The sequence below is a fragment of the Spermophilus citellus genome (genome assembly GCF_964194105.1).
Source record: "Spermophilus citellus genome assembly, chromosome: 8".
NCBI lineage: Eukaryota > Metazoa > Chordata > Mammalia > Rodentia > Sciuridae > Spermophilus > Spermophilus citellus.
The window spans coordinates 145,120,623-145,140,994 of record NC_138189.1 but is presented as its reverse complement, the minus strand read 5'-3'; positions in this window follow the sequence as shown (position 1 = coordinate 145,140,994).

The following is a 20,372-nucleotide window of genomic DNA, read 5'->3' as shown; positions in this document are numbered from 1 at the left end:
GATCATGCCATGGAATAACTAACTTCACCTGTCAATAACCTCCTGCCCTTATCTTTCATTTTATTTATACAATAGACATTTGCCACAACCTGAAATACTCTATATTTACAAAAGGCATGGGGAGCAGACACTCAAAGAAACTCATGTCAATCTGTTGTAATCACCAGGGTGAACATTTGACAATAACTTGTTTGTTCAAATGCCCTCTTACCCTTAAGCCTTTGCTAATGTCTCACAGATCAAAGGGAACTCTGACTCATCAGAGATCAGTGGCTAATTCACCATGTGTGGAGGGCAGGAGAACATCCAAATTTGCTTTCTACTACACTTCCTCAGATAAGCAGTGTCCTGAGTTTATTCTCAACTCACATCCTTGAAAAGATCCAACTGGTGTGATGTGATTCTTTTGATCATTTAAGAAATATCCAAAAAGAGGATACTTTGTAATGGTTTTGATTTTAAAGCTTTTAATTTTGAATAGAAGAGAGAGTAAAGAGGTGACCATTTTGCCTGCTTTTTAAACTTATAAACTCCAGTGTAAGTTAGTGATTAATACGAGATTCAATCTTTTACATTTTCCCATTCAAATGGGAAACAAAAACAGGAAAATTCAGTGTAAAACAAAAAAAAAAACCTATTAAACATAACAGCTCCTCTGTGATAATAACTATAGAGTTAGTTTTTCTATCATAAACAAAAACAACAACAACAAAAAACATTTGACCATCTAAATTGAAACAAACCCTCTTGTAATTTTCAAACATGGTATACTCCAAAGTAGAATGTCGTTGGCTACCTGATCTCCTACCAAGAGAAAATACTTGTATAATGTTATATTGCTATGTGGATGCATTTACTTAAAATAGATAGTCATTAAATTCTTAAAAGTATAAGTTTACATGTTATCTTGAATTGAGAAATAAGCAGAGAAAAAAAGAAAACAGTATCACAAACCCAACAAATCACAGTTGTATGCTGGCTGGAATTTGAGAATTTGAATATTAGCCAAAATTAAGAATGATCAGGCACTCACATAGCTCATCCATTTACATGCATTCTCTGTAAATAGAGCTCTTATTTTTCTAGAATACATATTAGCAAATTATTAACTGGGGGAGCCATATGCACTCCAAAATAAAAGCTTACTTACAAACACCATTCGTTACTTCATTGGCAAAGTCATCTTAAAAGATGTGACAATTCCAAATCTAACATTATGGCTGACTCATCTACCAAAAAACTTATCCCATTGAAGAAAAAAGAAAATACAATTTGAAATAAGTAATACGAATCATTTATATTCACCTGTTGTCGGAGTGTTAAATCCCAGAAGACCAAATCAAAATGAAAGTAAGCACTCCTAGTAAGTTAAGTTGCCCAAGCATCTTCACTCTCAGGGAATCAGGGGATGGCTGATGAACTCCACTCATTCTTTCGATAACTGTTTAAGTGTACAGGCTGAAGCTGAAGTTCAAGATCTTTCTCAGGAATGGGGAGTACAATGAAGTATCTTTCGTCAAGCTGACCTTCAATGAGAAAATGTTCTTTATAAAGATGGAAAAGCAAAATATTATCTTGGTAACCAGAAACTGTCAACACAATCTAGCTGCCTAGAATCTGTGGTGATGTAAGCACATGTAAGCACATGCACACACAATTTCTGCACAAAGCAATTTATTTTACAAGGAGAAAAAAATTAAATTATCATGATCTCTTACTGTCAACATTTTTACCTTTCTTTCTGTTTTAGTATAACTTTTTCAAAAAGAGAATTTATTTAGAAACATTTTAAAACTAGTTTGGATATTTTCAAAAGTGTTTGGTATTCACTTTACTTTAAAGTGTCTTGGATCATATTGCCTTGTTCATGTCATATGTAACCTCTGTCAAGAGAAGGATGCTTGATCAAATTTACTATAAATAGTATCTCCGTTAGTTACATTACGACAGCTGCAAAATTCATTTATAATTGCTTTTTAAAAACTTTCTTCTGAGCAATAGGCACGAATCTAGAGAAAACTACAAATCACAATAGCAGTGACTTTAATTAAATTTAACATTAATACTGTCAAAGTAAGTTCTTAAATTTTAATTCATATTAATTAAAGAGAAATATGTACAATTACAATAAAATTTGGTTGAGATTTTTACAATATTGTTTCAAGTGAAATAAAACAAAGAAACCAGCAAACCAGAATATAGCCCTCCTGCAAACAGATATTTGAATTCCAATGTATATAAAATATACATAATATTTAATATACATAAAAACTACTTAACAAACTTTTAAATATTTGTAAGCAAAATTGCCTAGATGGGCACTAACTCATTTGCAGTTGGTATCAGAAAATTAAAATGAGAAATATTCCATATTTATTTTGTAATCTGATTAGTTTTATTATTCCTTTTATTATTAGAGAATATATTTTCAGAGAGCATATTAATGTAAAAGATCACATACACATAAATATTCTTTATTATTTTGATTAAGTTTTCAATTTAATAACTATAACTATCATGACTTCTAACACATCCCATTTAATTAATTTGATTATAATAATATATACATGTATTCAACATGTATATATAGAAAATATTGACAAGACTATATATAGATGCAACAATGATTTCTCAATCATTTACCTTTTCCTCCCTCTCAAGTTTCTCAGTTCTGATTATTTTCAACACTAATAAAACTAACTGCAATCTCTTAGAGTTCAGGATATTGAATTTGATCTGTCATAGTTCTACCTTTTTTTAAACTACTCACAACTCATTTGTTATCCATCTTTTGTTGTTCCCACAGATCAATCCTCATAATCAAATGAAAATAAGAGGAGAGAGAATTTTTTAATAAAAAATAAAATGATAAAAATCAAATAATTACTAAAATTTTATTGAAATATTGAAATATAAAAATTAACTTATAGATTCAAAGAAATTGCCATCAAAATCTTGAGATTTTTAACTGACCATTGAAATTTTATTTAAAATTTACATGGAAATTAAAAACCTAAAGCCGCATAAGAATACCATTCAAAAATAACTGATAAAAAATTGATACATCTACTCTACAAATCATTATAAAGCCACAGCAATTATGACAGTGTAGTATTCATGAATAGTTGAATGGAACAAGTGAATACAGGGTACAGCAACAACTCTGTGTACAAATATGCAATCAGTGACAATAGCTTCCCTGAACAGTCTTGTCAATTAATTAAGCACATAAAAATCAATCGGTTTCTCCTATCTTTTACAAAGATTATGCCTTGGTGTATTTTAGGTTGGTTTCTTGAAAAGTAAAGTAATATAGCTTCCAGAAGATAACAAAGAATGTCTTCATGATTTCCCAACAGGAACAAGTTTCAATAATGGACTAAAAATCACTCACAACAACATAAATTATTGATAAATTGCGATATGTTAATCTTCAAAATATTACATTTATTAAAAGGCAAATCATGAGGGGGCAAACATGCTGTCAAGGGGGAGAAGAAACTCAATCCACCAGCAACAGACAATCATTTGTGAATTATAAGAGATCTTACAAATCAGGAAATGAAAAGAAGACGGTTAACTAGAAGAATAGGCAACAAACTTGAAAAGAAATTTCCAAAGGAATCTAAATGGCCCATGAACTTATGAAAACTTATAGTTTCCTTAGGCAATGAAGACAAGCAATGAATACAATCATGGGTTACCACTACACTAATCATACAAGCTTTAGGTAAAATAATTGCTAATAAAACCTGTTGAGGAAGGCATAGATCCTGAGAAATCTCTGCTAGATTGAAAGCTAATTGCACAAATTTGGAAAGCTACCATGTCTTGTTTACAAAATGTGAACAACTATATACATTATACCTCAGCACTTCTACAGTTAGCAATAGAACCAAAGATAAAAATAAATAACTACCCAAAACAATTAATTATGTGACCTGCCACATTACTTCAATAGAAAAAAGATATAGAAATGTGAGGGTCCATCAATAATAGAATAGATAAATATACTGTGGGACTTTCACAAAATGAAATATTATACAGCAATGAAAATGAATGAACTGTTGCTACACTCAGTAAGATAAACACAACAGATAAAATACTGTGAGAAAAGGCCTGGCATGTATACAACACACCACATGATTCATTTATATCATGTTCAAAACATGAAAGTTTTGTCAAACATAAGTTTAGTGGGCTTTTTCAGGGAATGGGAAAGCTACCAATGACTCAGAAGAGCCATACGGAGCTTTGAGATGTTGACTGTTCTTGTTTTTGTTTCTACTGTTGTTAAATTCTTTCCCTGGATCATGGTTACTAGAATGGGTTCAATATTTGATAATGAATTGAGCTTATACTTGATATTTGAACACCAAACATTTGCTTTGATAAAATCACAACGAGCTCTTATTGGATCTCTAATTTCCATTTCTCTTATAATCCCAAAAGATAGATCACATAGACATATATGCCAGGGATTGAACCCAGTGGTGTTTTACCACAAGCTACATCCTCAGTCCTTTTTTCTTTGAAACAGAATTTCACTAAGTTACTGAAGATCTTCCTAAATTAGTGACACTGGTCTTGAATTTGCAGTCTCCTGCGTCGACCTCCTAAATCACTTGACTTATAGGTATATGTCCACTTGTAAGAATAATGTACTTATATTTGAAAATCACTTGCATATAGTACTGAGTTTCTTCTTAATCTGAAATGGTATGTCTAGGTGAACCAGCTTTTCATAGCTGTAACCAAAATGCTGGACAAGAAAAGCTCAGAGGAGGAAAAATGTTTTAGGGTTCATGGTTTCAGAGGTCTTGGTCCATGTTTGGCCAAAGTCTTGCTCTGTGCCTGAAGTGGGGCAGAACACTATGGAAGAAGAACATGGCGGAGGAAAGTGGCTTGGCTCCTGGCAGCCAGTAATCAGAGAAAAAGAAAGAGACTAGAAATCAGTGACCAAATGTTGTCCCCAAAGTCAGGCCCCAGTGACCTACTTTCTCCTAATTTTTCCCACTTGATTAGAGTTACCACCCCACAATCCATTCAAATTATTAATCCATCAGATGCATTCATGTGCTGATGAGGTTACAGATCCCAGACTCTAATCATGCCCCTTCTGGACATTCCCGCATTGCCTAACACAGAAACTTTTGGGGAGCATTAAAATTTCAAACCATAATAATACATTTTATTAATAATAACATATGAAATATGTTTGTTCCCTTCAGTTTCAGTGTTCTGAGAACATTTTATCCTTTGTCACTTGAATTTATGTTAATAATGTCACATTTTCAAGATGATAGAATAGGCTTAAAGTGATCAGAATAGGGAAAAATAACCTGAGTACAGATAACAGACTGTAATAATCCCACCTATTTATTAACCATGGGAATATATTCTAACATATGTAGGTATGTGTGTGTAGATATATATATGCATATGAAATATATATATATATATATATATATATATATATAATTTTATTTTCTTTCACAATTTGGAAATCTAAAGTTTAGTAGTAGAGATTTGGAGTGGATACCACTGTGCTTAGAGAATTGAGTTACATCTTGTTGCTGCACCTTATTTAGAATGTTTTGGAGGCTCTATCCTCAAGTTGCCTCACAGTGTAGAGGTAAATGCTGAAGCAACTTAAATTCCATAGTTATTGTGGGAAGGTTTAAAACAATTGGAAAGTATATAATGTCTCAACTTTGGGGAGACAGCAGCTCATTATATGATACTCTCTGTGAAGTATCTCCCCGAAATCTCACCGTCCAGATATTTCTACTATTAACATCCCTGGATGCAAGGTAAAATACAAATGATAAGTGGAGTTCTGCTCTCATTGTTACTACAGATAAATCTTTTGAAAAGAGAGAAATGGAAAATAGATACTGGTTAGAAAACTACTCACTTGATAATCTAAAACTTTCATTTGAATTATCTCATATTCCTTTCACTCACAAATTTGGTAGTCCCTTTCTGTTTTAAGAATCAATAATTTATAAGAATGTTAAATAGGAAAAGACTGAGGAAAACTCCTTAAGTTAAACTGGAAGCATATCTTTTTTATAGTTTCCTATTGCAATCCATTGAAGAAGACACTGTATGTATAGCCATTAAACTAACCAATGATTGCATCCTTTACACAACATTATACCAATATTAGTCTTTTGGTCAAGGTCAGGGTGAGGTGTGGGTCTAGTGTAATATAGTTTACTGATACTGAAGACAGTAAACACCAACTAAAATGCTGGATATGACATTGAAAAAGAATGCTCCTGAGAAATTATCAATGAAACAGAGAGAAACATGCAAACAATAATGGACCTATACTAATAATGTCTTCATCTGATGCTAAATATATTTTTAGTAAAATGGTTTTCAGTTACACACCTGTTCTTTGCCAACAGTTCTTTCTTAGTGCTTTGGTCCATAAGCACATAAGGAGACATTGACCATCAAAAGCATGGTAGGATAGTATTATTTAATTATTTCAAATGTTTATCATAGCTTGACATGATGTTCCATAATATTATTTCTTTTAAATTCTATTAATGTGTTTACATCCCCCAAAACTGCTTAACAAGCTTTGCTTACCTCAGAATCAATTTTTTTCTACTATAGTTGTGTCTATAGTCTTAATTTTTCCAAATTTTGATAAATTAATGCATTAGATACACTTCACTGTTAATAAAATTCTACAATTCAGTTTGAATGACATCAAGTGTGCCATAAATTGTTCATTTCCAGAGCATAATACAACAGAAAAAAAACATGTATTATTATAGTGCTAAACAATGCATACCTTCATTGATATTTAAAAAGTAATCTAATTGATATTAGTGCTGGGAACCTATCTGTTTGATATAGCAGATGTTGAATTTACACAAAACAAAAATAAATCTAGCAGCCCATAATAGAACTACCCATCTATTTTTAAGTATAACAATTTCCACAAACAGATGGCATTCCACACAAACTATGAAATGGAAAAAAAAATGTTTGACTTAATACTGTAAATTAACAGATTGGCTACAACAATGCCATATGGATTAATACACTTAAAATCTGCTTTCTAAAAGGTGGAAAAATTCTCACATAGGGCTATATGAGAGTTATTAGGCATATTTTTTTCTAAAACTTAAATTTAAAAAGTGAATATGGATTTGTATGTTTTGCTAAATGTAGATTAATATACTTGAATTAGGTGAAATTCATTAATATAAATATCAACTTTTCTAAGGAGACATTTGTCATAAGACAACGGGCTGATTTTGAAACGTCCTGATAAAGACACATAGGAATTTCTGCTTCTCGCTCCATGTCCTGAACTGCTTTCCCATTGCCTTGCCTTCCTGCAGCCATGTTCGGCCTCACCTTGGGCAGACAGCCTTGGAGTCAGCTAGATGTGGACTAAGATCTCTGAATTCGTGAGCCAAAATAAGCTTTCCTCCTTCCATGTTGTTCTTTTCAGGCTTTTTCGTCACAGTGACACAAAGCTGATTAAAACAGAAATTGGTACCGAGATGCGGCGTTGTTGCTGTGACTGCATTGTTCAGAAGCCTTTGGAGGTGGTTTGTTGGGACAGGGATTTCGAAAAGTTTAGAAATGCAACCTGGAAAAACTGTAGAATATTGTATGCAGAGCTTAATGTGCAGTACTTATGGGAGTTTCCAAGTCCAGAATGCCAATAGGAGTGTGGACGGTGAGAATGAGCCCATGAGGTTTGACAGGAGAAGGAGGACTCTGTTGGAAATTGGGCCATAGGTCATTCATGTTATTTTCTTGAAAAGAAGTTGTCTACATATACATACTTTTTCATGAGGATAAATTTAAAGTGATGTACAAATTACTCCAGCAGAGGAAATTTTGAGACAGCCTGGCATTTAGGTGATGGCCACGTGTATTGCTGGAAAGATTTTAGCCAAGTTTACCTTGATAGTCAGAAATTGAAATCAAAGAGGAAAGATATAAAAAGAACTTACAGTTTGGCTACAAAAGTGAAAGAAAAACTAGTACTAAAGAAGTTGTGGTTTTTGAAGGGATCACATCCACCAAAATAATAATAATAAAAAAGATGACTTGAAGGCATCTCAGATATTGAGAAGACTACACCCATCTGAGCCTCAAAGTATAAAAGTAAAAACCCTTTCTTCCACCAGGGACCCTAAAACCTTTATTCACTGTGCTCAGTCAACCAGGCACTCAAAGGCTAAGGCATTCACTGCTGTAGGCTTGGCTACTGCTCCAGGGACAGACCTTGGTGTCTGGTGATGTCTGTGATGCTGGTTTGGCAGGAATGTAGGATGCTGGGTTTAGAGTATTATGGAAACATCTTACCCAGTCTTCAAAGGAAGACAGGGAGGGCAGGCAAAGTGTGGGATGTCACAGTCCCTGGAGTCTGCTCATGAGAAGTTATGAAGGTGTAGCTGAAGATGCAGTGGAGACCCCTAAGATTAAGAAATGCCAATAACATTGAATCTCTGCCAAATAAACCTGGAGGCAAGGATCAGAAACAAGCCAAGAGAGAGGCCATGTGGGCTGCAACCAGAAGGTGATAAGGGTGGCGCGTCACCAGCCTTCTGGAGAGAACTTCACAACGCCCTGTGCCCCACATGCTGGATGTGCAGCTATAGAATTTGTTTATCTAACTGAATTTTGGTCTTGCTTTGGTCCCTTCCATTCTCTCTATGCCCCTATTTCTCTCTGTGGAATGGAAATGTTTACTCCTTCCCAATACATATCCATCTTTATAGGGGAAAACCTTCACAAACTTCTCTTGAGTTTCAGATGAGAGTCTGGACTTGGAGCTGTTAAGATGACCAAAACTCTTAAAAATGAAGTAAATATTTTTTTTGTTTGTTTTGGGATGGGCATAAGATTTTTGGGGAGGAATGAAGAGCGAAATGTTATGGTTTAGATATGATGTTCCCCCATAGCTCATGTGCAAGATAATACAAGAGTTTGAGGTGAAAATACTGTGTTACGAGAGCTTCAACCTAATCAGTACATTAACCCACTGGTGTGGATTAACTGGGCAATAACTGCAAGCTGGTAGGACCTGACTGGAAGAAGGAGGCCACTGAGAATGCAACTTTGGGATTAATATTTTGTCCTTGGTGAGCAGAAATCTCCCTGCTTCTAGTTGCCATGTCCTGAGCTGCTTCTCTCCAACATTCCCTTCCATCTCATTGTTTGGCGTCACCTTGGACCCAGAACTATCCCATCAGCCAACCATGGACTGAACTTCTAAAACTGTGAGCTAGAATAAACTTTTCCTCCTTTATAAAAACAAAGACATATGATATCATGCTACGTACTTTGTTTTTCACAATATTGAAGGACTGTAGAAAGCAAATATTTTGACACAGGATTATATTGTTAGGTCAATAACTCAAAGATTTATGTAGCAATATTGAATAAATGATGTATAGAAGTCTATCCAAAATCAAACTCTTTTTTTTTGTATCATGCTGCACATATTATTTTCCCAGTAGAAAAGAACTTGTTTAATGACAATAAAAAGCACAGAACTGTATTTTCATTATGTTGTCAACACTAAAAGATTTTACTCTATTATTTTTCAATGGTCTATTGTCTTTTCTTAGATCATCAAAGCCACAATATACAAATTTACATCCCACTGGGAAAATCAGACTATTAAACAGTTTTATTACTTCCCACCAAAAGGAAGTGATATCTCTCTCAATTTCGATGGTAGGTGTGTCATGATTGCCATGAGGGGTTTTAATTATTTTGCATAGACATAAATATTGTTGAATTTAAACTTTAAGATATTAGGGAAGAATTCATCTAACACATATGCATGAATAATGTTTTTTCCTGTATTTGCAGCAATACATTTACTGTAAAGAATTTTATACACTTATCATTTTTCCTACTCTTTTTTTTAAACCAGGGATTGAACCCAGGGGCACCTAAACACTGAGCCATATCTCCAGCACTTTTTTGTATTTTATTTAGAGACAGGGTCTCATGGAGTTTCTCAGGCCTCACTAAAATGCTGAGGCTGGTTTTGAACTCTCAATCATCTTGCTTCAGCCTTCTGAGCCACCGGGATTACAAGCATGCAACACCATGCCCTGCACCTTTTTCTTCTTTAAACAAAAAAATCCTGAAGCCACTCAAACATATTTCTTTTATATCCTCCTAAATTATTTAAGGTTATCTCATGGAGTGATTTTACTATAATATCATTCTACATGATATAAATTGGGTTTCTAAATTGATTATCATTTTAGATTCATTTGTCTTATGAATATTAATATTTCTTTCATGAAGAGTTGACTCAACCAGAGGTGTTGGCTATGATGACAAGATAAACTAGATGTGATTCTGACCACAGAGTTGATGCACAATTGGGGATTTACACCAAATGCACATCATAGATTTGATATTCTTTCTCATGTATTTATAAGATGTGCCCAAACACTGAACCACCTGTATTAGATTATAGGTTGGGACTTTAAAAGGGGAAGAAGAACAAAGAAATCCTTTCAAGTAGATTACCAAGCCAACTCTTTGCCCTCTCAATTTTGGATATGTATAGGCATAAGTCCACTAACTTCCCAACGCAGATAGATAACATATACATGCAAAAATACATTATGGCTGCCTCTATCCCTAGGCTTAATGTATGGGATCTTCACAAAAGGGCAAAAGCTTTCACATACAAATTCTCTTAATAGATTTCTATGTACTTTCCCAAACTTTTTGTCATTTTGATCTATATCAAAGGTGTGCTGATTAATCTGCATCATGGATATGATTGGACTAAGAGACACCTACAATTAAGAGATTTCTGGACATAACTATAAGGGTGCTTCCAGGGAACAAAAAAACATAGATGGTAGACCCACTCTGAATGTGGGGATGCATTCCAAAAAGCTGGGGCCTCAGGAGCAAATAAAAGATGCAGCAGGAAGCCAGGCAGTTGCAAGACCTACTAATTTTCAGCATTTGAGTCTCTTGCTACTGCCATCACTTGAGGACACTGGACTCCAGCTCCAATATGAGACTCACCAATAATTATCCAGGGAGTACTGAAGCTTTCAGTCTCAGGCTGGCACTATATCATTGGTCATTTTGTTCTGATGCTCAAAATTCATATTCCTCCAAGTTTCCAGCCTCACACAGCCATTGTGGGACTAGCCAGCTTCTGAACATGTAAGACCATCTAATAAATCCCTTTTTATAAACAAACACATCCTGTGTTTCTGTCCCTCTAGAAAGCACTGATGAATACAAGGGGTCTCTAGGATTTGAACTCAATTATTGTGAAATTAATTCTAGCAATATTATGAAATTATGTTTTGTTTTCAATCTCTCTTTTTATCATCTTAGTACAATATAAACCACATTGATAATTCTGTAATTTTCACCATCTTATTTTATTTTCCTATTCTAATAATTACTGTCATCATGTAATGTAGACTCATTTTAGGGTCTGAATGCATTCTGCTTTTTCTGATACTATGATACACTTGTGTGCTCTATGACCTGGAATGTCATTTTGTTTTCTTTCCATCATTTCAAATATTATAAGACTGAAGTGTTAGGTCATAGATCATTTGTGAAAAGGACAGCATAGAGTTAGTTGGAGAGTCCATTGACTCAGAGAAGTGAAAAATAAATCCAAATGAGATATACTCAATCTAGTAGATTTTTATCTTTATTTTTATGTGATTGCTATTTTGTGCTATTATTTCACAAATGAATTAAAATGATGTGATATCTGTGTAGGAGGTCAATTTTTATTAATTATCAAAGCCAGTGACCTATTAGATATATTAGGCAAACAATAAAAACTGGAAAATATTTTTAAGCAATTTTCATTATTTATAAATTTTTCTCAAAACTATATAAAGTTAGGAATATTAAATATGAATGCAAGGAGAGTGTAGGTAGCTATTCTTTAAAAATAATTCATAGAATGAGAATTAATTGAAACTCCTAAACTTGAGAAAATTAAAAATTCTACTCAAGAAATACCAGATATTACTTCATCAGTGTATACATATATTCATTTATATATTGTCCATATTAATTAATAGTAACCAAATTCATCATTACATCATAAATTAATAATGTAATACATATTATTATCTAATATTTTTTGAGAACTTTTCAATATTCTGGGAAACTTTCAAGATTTGTGATAGTAATTATTATATTTAATCTTTATTACTATCTTACAAAGTAGTTATTCTAATATTATATGTAGTTATGAACTAATAGAAAAGTTAAAAAACAACTAGTGAGACATTAAATAACTCACCCAAGTTCTCACTCAATTCTCAAAGATTCCTCTGATTAAAAATAACAATCTAGTCCCCGGCCCCGGGCGCCGCTGGAGCCGCGAGCCATAAAGACACGGACCGGGCCGCGGTGCGGCTAGAAGCCGGGAACGCCGGGGGCGGAGAGAGCGAACAGGGCAGCGCATGCTGTAGAAACCGCGGCAGAGAGAGGCGTGGGAGCTCGAGGCAGAGACGCACCGGACAGAGCGAGCCAGCACCCCGCCATCATCCCGAAATAGCGAGAGGAGAAAGATGGTGGCGGGAAGTGAGTAAGCCCCTCCATGGTCCGTGCCCCGCACCACCGCGTCTGAAAAGCTGAGACAGACAGCTGCGACTCAGCATTAAGCTATCCGGCTGAGGCGGCTGGTCAGCACTTCTCATTCCCTGGAGGTGGATGCCTGCCGGGCCTTCGTGGGTAGTGGCCGCAGGGTCCAGGCGGGGATTGGGTGACAGTGGGGACCCGCCCGTGGCGTTGGTCGCCCGGCAGGGGGAGGCGAACTGTAGCCGTTTGCGGAGAACACCACTGAGGCGGAGGGCTGGCATGGCAGGACTGCAGCAGAGGAGATAACTTCATTGAAGCCTGCTGCAGCAGGTGTGTGGTCTCCTGGTTCTCCTTCTCCACGCATCAGGGAAACCTTAAGAGCCCCTCCCAGCTCTCCCGAGAATGCTATAGCCAGCCCGAGGGAGTCAGAGGTGGTGTGGGACTGCCGCTCCCGCCAGGGCTGGCTGCTGAGGTCTCTTGCACCAGCTACGGGGGTGTGGCTACCGGAGGGCAAGCAAAATTTGCTGAGGATTCTCAGCACCAAGCTCTACAAGCTTAGGGTCTGAGGGAATGGCAATCTGGAGGAGTGAGCCCAGTCGTTCATGAAAACAGGGCTCCCGGGAGCAGCAGACCTGGCCTGTAGTCAGTATTGTAGTGAGAGGGGCCTGGCTAGAGGAAAAGTGGAAGTGTTTGGACACAAGAGGAGGCCCTAGGCACTCAGGATTGGAGACTTGCCCAGTCTGGGAGGAGCTGCTGCACAGTGATTGGTTCCCGCGTACTGATGGGAAAGACTTGACCTGGGGGGCACAGCGCCACCTAGTGGAAGAGAAGTTAATCAAACTCTAAGACAGCATTTATTAGTCTTTTTTATTGTTGTTTTTTTTTTTTTTTCTGATTGGGGGTTTTTCTTTCATCTTCATTTTTCTATCTTGTTTTTTCTTTCTTTTCTCTTTTTTCTTCTTTCTCTTCTAATCTCAATTTTAATTTTTTTAATTATTATTAATATTTTTTTTAAATTTTTGTTCTTTTTTAGTTCCTATTTCTTTCTTCTTTTGTCTTTTCATTTTTCTTATCCCCCCTTCCATGAATTCTACCTGCCTACTCTCATTCTCCTTAGTGACTTCTTCCCTTCCCTTCTAATACCTTTCCTCCCTAGCATCAAATAAATTTATAGGAATAAACAGTAACCCAGCAGTCAACCAGAACAAGAAGCAACATGAGCAGCTTCAAGAAGCAAGGAAGAAGAGGAGTACAAGCAATGCAGGACAGCCTAAATATTCAGGAGGACCTAGAGTCATCAGAAAAATGGTCATATAAAGACCTCAAGGAACACCTTAGACAGATGGAATGGAACCTCAAAGAGGATACAAGACAGCAAATTCAAGCAGCGAAAGAACACATTGAGAATGAGTTACATAAACAGCTAAAAGAAGAAGTTAAGCATCTTTATAAGGAGATAGAGATTATAAAAAATAATCAAACAATAATTCTAGAAATGAAGGAAACGATAAACCAAATTAAAAACTCAATTGAGAGTATCACTAACAGAGTGGAACAAGTAGAAACCAGAACGTCAGATAATGAAGACAAAATATACCATCTTGAAAAGAGTCTAGCCAACTCAGAAAGGCTGGTAAAAAATCACGAGAAAATCATCCAAGAGTTATGCGATAACATAAAGAAACCAAACTAGAGGAAGGTACAGAGATTCACACCTGGTATCATGGATTAAAAAAACAAATCCAACAATATGCTGCCTCCAGGAGACACATCTGATTGGAAAAGACATACACAGGCTGAAGGTGAAAGGATGGGAAAAAATATATCACGCACACAGTTCTCGTAAGCAAGCAGGGGTGGCCATCCTCATACCGAATAAAATCGACTTCAAGACTAAGTTAATCAAAAGGGATAAAGAGGGTCATTATATACTGTTAAAAGGAACCATTCACCAACAAGACATAATAATTATCAATATTTATGCACCAAACAATGGTGCTGCGACATTCATAAAACAAATTCTCCTCAAGTTCTAGAATCAAATAGACCACAACACAATAATTATGGGTGACTTCAACACACCTCTCTCACCATTGGACAGATCCTCCAAACAAAAGTTGAATAAAGAAACTATAGAACTCAATATCACAATCAATAACCTAGACTTAACTGACATATATAGAATATATCAACCATCATCAAATGGATATACTTTTTTCTCAGCAGCACATGGATCCTTCTCAAAAATAGACCATATATTATGCCATAGGGCAACCCTCAGTAAATATAAAGGGGTGGAGATAATACCATGCATTTTATCTGATCATAATGGAATGAAACTGGAAATCAATGATAAAAGAAGGAAGGAAAAATCCTACATCACATGGAAAATGAACAATATGTTACTGAATGATCAATGGGTTACAGAAGACATAAAGGAGGAAATCAAAAAATTCTTAGAGATAAATGAAAATACAGACACAACATATCGGAATCTATGGGACACAATGAAAGCAGTTTTAAGAGGGAAATTCATCGCCTGGTGGTCATTCCTCAAAAAAAGAAAAAACCAACAAATAAATGAGCTCACACTTCATCTCAAAGCCCTAGAAAAGGAAGAGCAAAACAACAGCAAATGTAGCAGAAGACTAGAAATAATTAAAATTAGAGCGGAAATCAATGAAATTGAAACAAAAGAAACTATTGAAAAAATTAACAAAACTAAAAGTTGGTTCTTCGAAAAAATAAATAAGATCGACAGACCTTTAGCCATGCTAACGAAGAGAAGAAGAGAGAGAACTCAAATTACTAATATACGGGATGAAAAAGGCAATATTACAACAGATCCTACAGAAATACAGAAGACAATTAGAAATTATTTTGAAAACCTATATTCCAGCAAAATAGAAGATAGTGAAGACATCGATAAATTTCTTAAGTCATATGATTTGCCCAGACTGAGTCAGGAGGATACACACAATTTGAATAGACCAATATCAATGGATGAAATTGAAGAAGCCATCAAAAGACTACCAACCAAGAAAAGCCCAGGACCGGATGGATATACAGCGGAGTTTTACAAAACCTTTAAGGAAGAATTAAAACCAATACTTTTCAAGTTATTTCAGGAAATAGAAAAAGAGGGAGCTCTTCCAAATTCATTCTATGAGGCCAACATCACCCTGATTCCGAAACCAGACAAAGACGCCTCAAAGAAAGAAAACTACAGACCAATATCTCTAATGAACCTAGATGCAAAAATCCTCAATAAAATTCTGGCAAATCGAATACAAAAACACATCAAAAAAATTGTGCACCATGACCAAGTAGGATTCATCCCTGGGATGCAAGGATGGTTCAACATACGGAAATCAATAAATGTTATTCACCACATCAATAGACTTAAAGATAAGAACCATATGATCATCTCGATAGATGCAGAGAAAGCATTTGACAAAGTACAGCATCCCTTTATGTTCAAAACATTAGAAAAATTAGGGATAACAGGAACCTACCTTGACATTGTAAAAGCTGTATATGCTAAGCCTCAGGCTAGCATCATTCTGAATGGACAAAAGTTGAAGGCATTCCCTCTAAAATCCGGAACAAGACAGGGATGCCCTCTATCTCCACTTCTATTCAATATAGTTCTCGAAACACTGGCCAGAGCAATTAGACAGACGAAAGAAATTAAAGGCATAAAAATTGGAAAAGAAGAACTTAAATTATCACTATTTGCAGATGACATGATTCTATACCTAGAAGACCCAAAAGGGTCTACAAAGAAACTACTAGAACTAATAAATGAATTCAGCAAAGTGGCAGGATATAAAATCAACACGCATAAATCAAAGGCATTTCTGTATATCAGCGACAAAACTTCGGAAACGGAAATGAGGAAAAACACTCCATTCACGATATCCTCAAAAAAAATAAAATACTTGGGAATTAACCTAACAAAAGAGGTGAAAGATTTATATAATGAAAACTACAGAACCCTAAAGAGAGAAGTTGATGAAGATCTTAGAAGATGGAAAAACATACCCTGTTCATGGATAGGCAGAACTAACATCATCAAAATGGCGATATTACCAAAAGTTCTCTATAGGTTTAATGCAATGCCAATCAAAATCCCAACGGCATATCTTGTAGAAATTGACAAAGCAATCATGAAATTCATATGGAAAAATAAAAGACCCAGAATAGCAAAAGCAATTCTAAACAGGAAGTGTGAATCAGGCGGTATAGAGATACCAGATTTCAAACTATATTACAGAGCAATAGTGACAAAAACAGCATGGTACTGGTACCAAAACAGGCGGGTGGACCAATGGTATAGAATAGAGGACACAGAGACTAATCCACAAAGTTACAACTATCTTATATTTGATAAAGGGGCTAAAAGCATGCAATGGAGGAAGGATAGCATCTTCAACAAATGGTGTTGGGAAAACTGGAAATCCATATGCAACAAAATGAAACTGAACCCCTTTCTCTCGCCATGCACAAAAGTTAACTCAAAATGGATCAAGGAACTTGATATCAAACCAGAGACTCTGCGTCTGATAGAAGACAAAGTTGGATCCGATCTACAAATTGTGGGGTCGGGCTCCAAATTCCTCAATAGGACACCCATAGCACAAGAGTTAACAACAAGAATCAACAAATGGGACTTAATTAAACTTAAAAGTTTTTTCTCAGCAAGAGAAACAATAAGAGAGGTAAACAGGGAGCCTACATCCTGGGAACAAATCTTTACTCCTCACACTTCAGATAGAGCCCTAATATCCAGAGTATACAAAGAACTCAAAAAATTAGACAATAAGATAACAAATAACCCAATCAACAAATGGGCCAAGGACCTGAACAGACACTTCTCAGAGGAGGATATACAATCAATCAATAAGTACATGAAAAAATGCTCACCATCTCTAGCAGTCAGAGAAATGCAAATCAAAACCACCCTAAGATACCATCTCACTCCAGTAAGATTGGCAGCCACTATGACGTCAAACAACAACAAGTGCTGGAGAGTTTGTGGAGAAAAGGGTACACTTGTACATTGCTGGTGGGACTGCAAATTGGTGCAGCCAATTTGGAAAGCAGTTTGGAGATTCCTGGGAAAGATGGGAATGGAACCACCATTTGACCCTGCTATTGCCCTTCTTGGACTATTCCCTGAAGACGTTAAAAGAGCATGCTACAAGGATACTGCCACATCGATGTTCATAGCAGCACAATTCACAATTGCTAGACTGTGGAACCAACCCAGATGCCCCTCAGTAGATGAATGGATAAAAAAAATGTGGCATCTATACACAATGGAGTACTATGCAGCAATAAAAAATGACAAAATCATAGAATTTGCAGGGAAATGGATGGCACTAGAGCAGATTATGCTTAGTGAAGCTAGCCAATCCCTAAAAAACAAATACCAAATGTCTTCTTTGATATAATGAGAGCAACTATGAACAGAGCAGGGAGGAAGAGTAGGAAGAAAAGATTAACATTAAACAGAGACATGAGATGGGAGGGAAAGGGTGAGAAAAGGGAAATTGCATGGAAATGAAGGGAGACCCTCATTGCTATACAAAATTACATACAAGAGGTTGTGAGGGAATGGGAAAATAAACAAGGAGAGAAATGAAATACAGTAGATGGGGTAGAGAGAGAAGTTGGGAGGGGAGGGGAGGGGGGATAGTAGGGGATAGGAAAGGTAGCAGAATACAACAATGACCAATAGGACATTATGTAAAATTGTGGAAGTGTAACCGATGTGACTCTGCAATCTGCATTTGGGGTAAAATTGGGGGTTCATAACCCACTTCAGTCCAATGTATGAAGTATGTTATGTCAAGAGCTTTGTAATGTTGTGAACAACCAAAAAAAAAATAACAATCTATGTAACAGATATTAGAAGAATACAGTAATTTCCAATTATAATGTTAACAGGCTTATGAGGACGGTATTAGCTGTACTAGGACCATACTCTCATCTCCCAAACTGAAGATCTGTTCTTTAATGTGCACATATTATGTTATACTCCACTCTTATACTCATTTCACTTGATAGGCTAGGTTTCCATAAGTCATATAAAAGCAATCATTCAATTCAATATGAGACGCCTAGAAACTCATTACCATTTACTCCAACCCAGAAGTCAATATATCACTTAATGATTAGAATATACTCTTAAGAAATGTGTACTTAGAATGCTTCATCATTGTTTAAACAATATAGACTGCACTTACACAGATCTAGATGGTATAGATCACTCACTCAACATGGCCAGCTGATTCCATCAAAAGATGGAATCTTTCCTAAGCTGAGATCCATGCACCAGCCCTGGAGTCCTCCACAGGGAGAGCTAATGATTACCTACAACATTTCCTTCACTATAGAGGAGGCTACTTCCAGTGTAGTAAAAGGACATACTGTATTTGGTGGAAGTTTTTTTTTTTTTTCCTATTGTAAGAAGGATTGCATTCTTAAAAAAATGATTAAAAAAATAGAATGTTAATATAAAAGACAAATCAAGGAATGCCAAGCTTGAGAACAGTTTACTGTAGCCAATATGGGGATGGTTACCCTGGAGGAATGAAATTCTATCCACCTAAAATTCAGGTTCTCAAAAATAGAACCCAAGGGTCATGATTTTCATAAATTAAAAAGTAAACAAACAAAAAAAGAAATTAACAGTGAACTGGTTGTTAAGATTGTATTTGTTGTTTCTGGAAGATGGCAGTTGTTCACTCATCTGTTACTTAGCTTTTGGTTTTGGAAGCTTGGAGACCTTTGTTTTGTTTTGTTTGTTTAGTAGGTTTGTTTTGGTATAATTTTTTTGTTATAACCTTTGTTTTCATTTCTATTATTACTCCTTCTTCCCCTTTCCCTCTCTAATCAAATCCTACCTCCCCTTTTTATTACTTTTAGTGATATACTCACAAAAACAGTATGGTACTGGCATGAAAACATGCAAAACGACCAATGAAGTCGATTGGAAAACACAGAGAAAAATTCACATAAATAAAATCATATGATCTTTGACAAAGGTGCCAAAAGCAAAAGTTAGAGAAAAGATAGTGTATTTAACAAACGGTGAGGATAAAACTGTATATCCATAGGTAGGATAATGAACCTAGATTTCTACCTCTAACCCTGCACAAATTAATAAAGACAATGCCTTTGGCAATTGTTCTCATACACACACTGACACTTGAGACAGTCCAGTCAGGGGAAGGTTACAAGTGGTCAGTCAGTGTCTTTCCTAAGCTGAGATCCACGCACCAGCCCTGGAGTCCTCCACAGGGAGAGCTAATGATTACCTACAACATTTCCTTCACTATATATAATGGAATAAATTTTAAGTTTTAGAATTATAATCTGCTGACTGTGTGATTTACCGTCTAAGAAAAGGGCCATTTGGCATTTTAAGTGCATTGACATTATAGCTTGGAGTAGATTTGTAAATAATTATGAAATAGAATTATTAGTCACTTTTGGTGTACTTTAAAAAGCAATTTACCATATTTTCTAGTATAGCACAACTTTGTATTTTTAAAAGAAATAATGCAAAAATTTATTTTTTCTGTTGCCAAGTATAATTTTCTTAACAGATAAATTATGCAAAATAAACACCAAGTAGCAAAGTATAAGTATTATATAAATATGTTTGTACATTATTATATTTCATAGAAAATTTACAAAGTGATCTTTCTTCTTTGAATGACTCTAGGATATAATGACAAACACTTGGTGATTTCTATCCACATACACAGGCAGTATGT